A 7,756-nucleotide genomic window follows, 5' to 3' on the forward strand; every position below is an offset into this window, starting at 1 on the left:
TGCATTAAGGATACAGCTCGGCTTATCCATCTTCAGAGTTTGGTATCATTTCCCAACATCAGGAGGAAGGTGCTCAATATTCATGTGATACAAATTTTAACCCACAATTTAAGACGAATCTAGAAAAGAACAAAAAAAAAAAAACTTTTTATAAAAATCAACAACTAAATAATATTTAAAAGTAGGGTATATTATTGACAAAGGATTTTTCTTTTCTTTCTTTTCAAACCAACCAATGCAAACATACTATTAAACCAACCAACAAGCATACAATTAAATGATTAGACATGTCATGCCAATAGAAGATGAGACTAGAGTATTGAATTTCTTATTTTATTAATTTAGAGACGAATATCTCTCTGCTTTTGATGTGTACATTGATCAAGCAACCAATTTAATCAACTAAATACACCACTTTCAAATTAAAAACTCATAGATTAAAACACAAATCATTTATAAATGATTAAAGATATGATCACTCATACTCTTTTACAAACATCACCCCAAAAAAATATTTTAAGCAATAAAGTAAGAGTTTTATATTGTAATATAATATAAATACTTTGATGTTCGGTTCTTTTGGTTGACTGTATAACAATTTACTAACAAAATTCTATTAGGCATAGCTTTGTGTTATCAAAAGAATAATAAATAGATCAATTCGATATTGAAATATTAGGTATTGGTGTGCCAAATGGGAATTTTATGAATTGAACAATTATGGCGAGTTGATGATTTCGGAGGGAAGTAGTGTCTATTATTCAGTTGATGGAAGTCTTGCTTTATTGCTTAAAATGGAATATCATTTCAAGCTAAAGAAGAGTGTTAATTGTTATAAGCTTCCCCAAGAACTTAAATGGAGAATGTGCAATTGGAAGCATTTAACAATGTTTAAGAGCTCATGAATTTTGATACATAAACAACAAAATAGATGTTTTCCTATTTTGCATTATCACCATTTCAATAAATACCCACAAGTTAATAGTCATTTGATGAATTAAACTTCCTCGTTTGGGAACAGGCTATTTTAGTAACTTTTTGACTTTTTACGAAACGATGTGCAGAAAAGTAGAGAGGTGATGTGACTAGTTTTAGTTGACTTTTTGGTTTTTTGGCTAAAATAGCCACTCCCCAAAACTACACAAAAGTGAAGACAAGATGATGTTTCAATGATGGATTCTATTCATGGGGATGTTGGTGTAATTAATGCAACATTGCTATTGTTTGCTCTAATAAAAAAAAAAAACATTAATGTTCTTTGTTGAGTTTGCAACCTCCCTATTTATAGTTGAACAATGAAGACTTGAGGTTTCACTTCTCTCCTTATTTATAGTTGTGACAATTAAATCCTTGCCCTACATTTGTATGCTCATCTTGTTGTATAAAACTATTTTCTAGAAAATTGTAATAAAATATCTTCAGATAACTATCTAGAGAGATCCTAGAAAAATAAAATACCTAGAAATTTTTATCTAGAGAAATATCTAAGGAGAAAATATACTAAAGAGAGAAAATGAGAGGTGTGGAAGTTTCTAGAGATGTGTGGAGAGTTGGTGTTGATTTTAAACATTCGCAAACAACATTTTGGAAGGAAACCTAAAGACATCGCAGGTGAAAGCTCATACATTTGGAAGTTGCTGCCTCTAATCTTGCTCCAATTATTATTATCTCGTTGTGTTCTTTATCGTAGAGAAGTTGGTATGTTCGGATGGCAGTCATAGATGAAAGTAGTTTCCCTCACTTGGATTTGTTTTCACAGTTAATCGATCTACATTGAAGCGCATCACTAGGAAGCATGGTATCATCCTGGAGTTGTTGGTCTGTTCTGTAGATTCAGCTTCTCAACTAGCCAATCTGAGTTGCTCCAATCAACATATCCGAAGAAGAAAAATGATTAGTCACTCGTTCACAGAAAATTTGACCACACGAGGGCATGTCCCACACCATAACACATGTTATAACCATATGAGATTAAGTTTTTGTTATGGATGGTCAATTTTTTGTGTAAAAGTAGTGTGTGTATACTTCAAATAGGTACCTCTTTAAGGACCAAAAACTGTTGCATCAAGGATTGAAATGGATGAGCAGCCCAGTGCAGAAAAGTATTGTACTATTGGCCACATTTGTTAATCTTTTCATATAAATTTGACACTTCAATATAAGGTCCCTAGCATTGTCGATCTTTTGAAGATCACATTATGAGGTCCAATTGGCAGCCAAATCGAACAACCAAGAGGATTTGACAACAACTTATCACAAAATGAAAAAGGAAAAACTTGTAACACAACTTCTACACGTGAAGGCATCTTGTCTTGGATGCTAAAACAGAGATGAGAATAGAAACCTAATTTATTATGAGATATAACTGCACATCCTTTTAGAACCGAAACATTTGAAGTAAAAACCATGTGGCTTTCATGAGACTGCAAGTACACGATCCTATGGAAACAAGAAAAGCAATTCTAAATTGACTAAGCGACAGATTGCTATCTTTCAAATGATAAATTGCAAAAAATTCAGGATCCCAGCAAAAGAAAGGCTACATCCAGAGATGTGTAGTGCTTCAATTCAAATTTCCTTCATCCTGCAATACAATACAATTCAACCATAAGAAGAAAAATCATGAGTTATTGAAAAGGAAAAACAAAACTAAAATAAAAACAATCTAAATAAAACAATAGAATTCATGGAAGCAAGGAAGGGCATTGAATATGCAGCAAATACATTTTGAAACTGTTGAAGAAAAGTGTTAGCAAATTACCAGACAGTTTAATTTTGGCATCATACAAATGGTAAGTTTCTAGGCATGTTTGGTTTGTCTCTCAAAACATGTTTTTGGAGAAAAAATTCCAAAATCACTTTTCTCTTTACTACACATCAATCAATCACTTTTCTCTCTTATCTCAATCACTTTTTCTCTCACACCCATCTATTCAGCTACAAAAAAATATCAAATCATTCCAAACTCCAACACTTAACACTCCAAAACTATTTTCAAAATATACAACCAAACAAAATTTCTAAACTCTATTCTAAAAATTATTTTTGAAATAATATCTCAAAACATAAACCAAACAAGGCCTCTGAATCTCATTATTAAACTTCCAAGCATCTAGGGATGACAACTTGTGAAAGAAATGAGGTTGGGTGGTGATTGAAAAAAAAAGGCACAACCCACCCAAATTGAGTTCTGTTAATTCTGTTAATCTGCCCCAAATATACAACCCATAAGGGCAAGCAGCTCAAGACAACAAGCATTTGTACTCTCTCACAAACTTATCGTCAGTGTGATAACTATATGATATATGATATCTGATTCTAAGTTGAAATTTCATAAATTACTTTGTTTAAGCCAGTTGAGTTGAGTCATTTGCCTGGATGATATACCACATTGGCTTTTGGAATGGGAGTTAGGTATGAATGCTTCAATAACAGGCCTCCCCACCCACATCAGCAATCTCACACTCTTGTAGCAATATGCATGCGCTGCGTGCACGCCACTTCATTCCTTCAGCCATTTGATTAGAGTCATGTGTCTTTGCAATTAATTTCAAACTGAACCGAATAGGGTGCAGAACTTGTTCCATGTAAGGGACTATATTTCTCTTCTCTCCCCAACTATCTAAGTTGGGACAGTTTTGGGGTGCAAGTCCTGATCCTCAAGTAAGGGTCTGGAGAAGGGTCACCCGTGTCAAACTGGAATGATGATTTCCATCCCCAGAAGCATTGATAGATATTTGATAGGAAAGCAAACTCTCCTAAGGCGGAAGTAATTACCAAAAGGAATCATGTAGACAATAGGTAGTGAAAAAGCATTTGAAATGAACATTGGAACTCACTCCATTGAACTTTTTAATGAGTTCGTTCAAAACCAGAGTTTAAATACAATAAAGGGATCTTCTAGTACCTAAGAAAACCAAATTTTAAGATAATTTGTGGTTCCATGGAAATAAAAGCAGCAACACATTCATCTAAGGAAACCTAATGTGGTAGTTCTCAAGCAAAATATTGATTAATTCTAGTGTACAAGATGCGGGTGAGTGGACAATATAGGCGGTGCTAGGCCTAAGTAGCATAGGATACTTCAATAAAGAGCCACATCCATGTCAGACACATTATGAACATGGAAACTTCATTGATACTTTTAAACAAGTGCCTAAGACTTCTTAGCGGTCCCCATAATTGAAATATAGATTTTATATAGTGAACTTGGCTAATAAGAGTAGCTCTTACACTTGAGAATAGGATTGGCATAGTAGAAGTTCCCAACCTTTTTTTTGAAGGGAAGGGGAGTGTATAGGAGGGGCAAAGAAGATGAGAAAAGATATTTTGACATCAAGTATATGGCCATCACAATTTAAGCATATGACAAAGACTCTCCAATAGAAAATAAAATGAAATTATGCATAATTGAATTATTTAAATGACATTTGTCTGATTAGTTAGCATAGAAATTTTAAATAATTATATTATCACATCCTACTCTCCTAGAATTTCATGAATTATGTTATGTCCATGCATGATTTTATCTCCATACATTATGAAAGCATCGCAGACAAAGTTACTAAAGCAATGTAATTGTTGCGTCAAAGTTGTATATCTAATTTATTTAAGTTTAAATGTTTGTATATGATTTGGTTTTCATACACAATAGATTCAAGATTCTCCATTTTGGGCACCGAATAGAGATTATCAACACACACAAACACATCCACTGTGCCCTAAGATAATACATTACACATTAAACAAATAGTAAATAACTGAGAACTGGGTGGGTAGAGAAGAAAAAAGCAAACCCTAGAAAATACAACCACACAAATGAACATTGAAATTTAGAAACAATTTAACAAAATTGAGAATTGGTGATCAAAACCCAGATTGAAAATTGAGAAATTTACCTGATGGGGGGTGGAATTGGAACGAATGACTGGTTCAAGGTTAGAGACTCTGGTGTCTAGGGCATCGAACTTCTGCTTCAACTGAGTGAAACAAACAAACAATACACATAAATCATAAATGAAAGTAAAATTATGCATAAAAAACGAGATTTTAGAAATGGGTATTTGGGGGAGAAGAGATTTAGTACTTGGCAAGAGAGAGATTGGCGATCGGACCAAATATCTTTGAAGACGAAGTGAGTGATTACAGCAGAGGCCGATGCGAATCCGAAGGTGAACCAAAGCAACCTTGTTCTCATCATTTTGTTCTTGATTTGATGATCAAGGGTCGGGTTTTGGTATGAACTTCTCACAGCAAATCCAACTCTTTTCTTGCTTCGGGGGTTTTAGCAAATTTTGCGCCTCTTTTTTAAAGCCTGTTTGATCAGTTCGCGTTGTTTTGCTAAACCGACCCCGTTTGGTATTATTTAATTTTTTTTTTAATTAAGGCCTAGTTTAGGAAGATTGAAAAAAGATAAAAAGTCAAAAAGTGACTATCCTATTTAAGTCACATCATCTTATTTAAGTCACATCACCTCTCTAACACATCACTTCAAACTCAACCCAAACCCAACTCATATTTCATAAAAAGTCAAAAAGTGCACTTATTTAGTCTTCCCAAACTAGGCCTAAATAAGTTAAAAATTATACGTTTATTTGTTTTGAGCTTAAAAAATTGTAAAAAAAAAAAAAATGCAAAAAAATGGATCTAAATTACAAAATTGCAATTTAAAGGAAAATTTTAAAATAATTCCACTATAAACAATCAGATAGAATATTTTATAATTTGATCAAATAATTGTAATTAATGTTAGAAAGAGTAAGATGAGGTAAGAGTTGTAGAGGACTCAGAATGAAAATATCAAAAATTTGAGAATGGTGCATAGAGAAATTAATAGCAGTCGATTAGGGTTGGAAAAGAGTGTCATCACCATAAGAGTGTATTGATGGGGTTGATTTTAAAGAGAATGAAAGAATAGAGAGAAATGGACGAAGTAGAGATAAAATGAAGAATACAATTGTAAATTTATAAGAATTATGCTCATTTGATTGTAATTATTTTGCAAAAGATCAATTTTAAATGAAATATTTTAGAATTTTCATCATGTTGTAATTTTTTTTATAGATATCTTTTTTTTTTCTTTTTTAAAAAATAACAATTTTAATATTTGTCAACCTTATTGATTTTGTAGATTTAAAAATTGAAAAAAAAAACCAATTTTATTTATTTGTTGGGATTCACTGGCTTGAAATGCAATGGGTCTTAAATTAAAAGGAGAATTTAAGACCTGTATTCGGGTCCCCATTGCTTCTAAGTGTGACATTCTTGCGTTTCTCTATTCCAGCTCGCTGATTCTAACGTTGGGGGAGACTTACCTAGGATTGGTGTCTGCCTAAGCCTGAGCTACGTCTTTTTTATTTACAAATAAATAAATAAATAAGTAAAAAGAGGAGAATTTTACAATATAAATTTCATATCATACATACTTTTAGTGACGTTATTTTCTTATTTAATTATGATTAATTTTATTTTCTAATTATGATATTATTTTTGAGATATTTAATTATATCTCATGTTTAGTTATAATTTTTTTTTTAGTTATAAAATACATCTGTACCATAAGCTTTTCCAAATTAAAATTATATAATTTCTAACACCCTCTCCAATCTAACACCAAATATTTCATCAAATTTAAATTTGATAAAAAAAAAAAAACTCACATTTTGCCAGCACCAAATATTTTATTAAATTCAAAATTTCTCAAATCTTTCATTAAATTAAAGTTAAATTTATATTTTATTAAATCACTGTTTATAACCATTGCAATTATGAATTATATTTACTACAAATTATCTTTATCACCAAATGACAGGCCAAATATTCCACCGATTATCACCCAGATGACCATTTCTTTATAAAAATTTATGATAAAAATTAGGGCAAATTACATATACCTCTCTTGAGGTTTAGCTAAATTACAGATACCCTTGAGGTTTCGAAAATTACAAATATCTCCTGAGGTTTATATTTTCATAATAAATTGCCCTCTGAAGTTTATATTTTCATAACAAATTATCTCCTAATTTGTTATGCAAATATAACCTTTAGGAGTATCTGTAATTTCTCAAACCTCAAAGGAGTATCTATAATTTTACTCAACCTCGAGGGTATATGTAATTTGCCCTAAACATTATATTGGCTGATCGTCCCCGGTTGCCCTCTCTGTCGACTAGGGGTGAGCAGCGGATATACCGATCCGCCAAAACCGACCGAACCGAACCGATCCGCCGCATTTTGCATGGATGCGTGATGACGAGCGGACGGTTGCGGATTGATTTTCTCCAATCCGCCAATTTGGCGGACGGATGGCGGATTTGAGATTCCTTTGGCCGCAACCGAACCGTCAAACCGCGAGCACTCCTAGTAATTTATAAGACTTTGTGTTTTTAGTTTGTTTAAATATTCTGTTTGTGTTTTCAATTAAAAAAGAATTTAAATATTCAATTGAAAAAAAGTTTTCAATTTAAATATCTTTTTTGAATTGAAAAAAATAAACGTATTATTTATCTATATTTTTTGGTTTTTAAATCTATCTCTGAAAATAATAAATAGAAAATATGATATATACTTGTTGGTTTTTGTTTTCAAAAACAGATATAGATATAACAATACAGAGACATACAATCTCTAATACTGCCCTGTTCATGGTTTTGGTAGTTTGAATTATTTTTATATTTTAAGAACTACAGATTATAATACTTTATGTGGATGAGGCATGCTGTAGTATGTGGATGAGGCGTGCAGTAATTGTGATATT

The sequence above is a fragment of the Camellia sinensis genome, chromosome 6 (assembly GCF_055761805.1).
Source record: "Camellia sinensis isolate YWXY chromosome 6, ASM5576180v1, whole genome shotgun sequence".
NCBI classification, from domain to species: domain Eukaryota; kingdom Viridiplantae; phylum Streptophyta; class Magnoliopsida; order Ericales; family Theaceae; genus Camellia; species Camellia sinensis.